The sequence below is a fragment of the Mastomys coucha genome, unplaced genomic scaffold, assembly GCF_008632895.1.
Source record: "Mastomys coucha isolate ucsf_1 unplaced genomic scaffold, UCSF_Mcou_1 pScaffold8, whole genome shotgun sequence".
NCBI lineage: Eukaryota > Metazoa > Chordata > Mammalia > Rodentia > Muridae > Mastomys > Mastomys coucha.
In genome coordinates this window covers 72,771,828-72,772,615 of record NW_022196914.1, presented here as the reverse complement: position 1 = coordinate 72,772,615, position 788 = coordinate 72,771,828, and the positions used below count along the sequence as shown (strand labels likewise).

The 788-nt window shown below is 46.3% G+C and overlaps 1 protein-coding gene across 6 annotated transcripts in view; it reads right to left on the bottom strand.

Annotated features, from left to right (window-relative positions):
• Ankrd55 (ankyrin repeat domain 55) overlaps positions 1 to 788 on the bottom strand; it is a 111,566-nt gene that overhangs the window by 61,451 nt on the left and 49,327 nt on the right. The gene's annotated exons all lie outside the window — the stretch shown is intronic.

The following is a 788-nucleotide window of genomic DNA, read 5'->3' as shown; positions in this document are numbered from 1 at the left end:
CTCTCTCTCTCTCTCTCTCTCTCTCTCTCTCTCTCTTTCTTTCTTTTGCCACTTCTTTGGTTTGGCTAACAGCATGTTTAAGTTGAAACCATTAAGGACTACAGTTCCAACTCTAGCACCTGAGCAGAGAAGGTCTGAGCTTCACGTTCCCAGGTTTATATGATTGTTGCCCTTCATACGCAGCCAGATGCAGGCACTGTTCTCCTGACTCTCCCTTCTTGTCCAGGACCACTCACTGGGATTCAACTGCCTCACACATACTGCTGTAGTTCTCACAGGCCAAAGACAGCATGTGACACGCAGTGGTCACCTGATCTGGCCTCTCAGCATGTGGCTTAAGCTCCCACTCATACATATCAGTTGTCTGATTCAGATAAAAACACCTACTTCTACAAAGTAGATTTCAATGCCACTTCTGTGTCCCAGTCTGTGTGTCCCAGAAATATTCCTGTGTCTAAAGTGTAGGTCTTCATTCTTTATTATTTTACGTTCTTTTTCTAATAAGGAGAGCATGCTGTTTACTTGAGTCAACCTCATTGTGCTCAAATGTGTAACCTGCACACCCTGCCAGTAGCTGTGACTCTAATGCTAACTTCCCGAGTTTCTAACAGGAAGGTATAACTAGTGTTCTCCAAGGGATGGAAACCCATTGCAAGGTTTTACAGGCCTATGTGCCGCAGACCGAGATTTCTCGTGGGGTCCCTGTTCCGCGGGACAAGAGATTCTGGCCAGGTGGGCACAGGATTCGGCTTTGACAAACAGACTACACACGGGTGGTGTAAAATCTG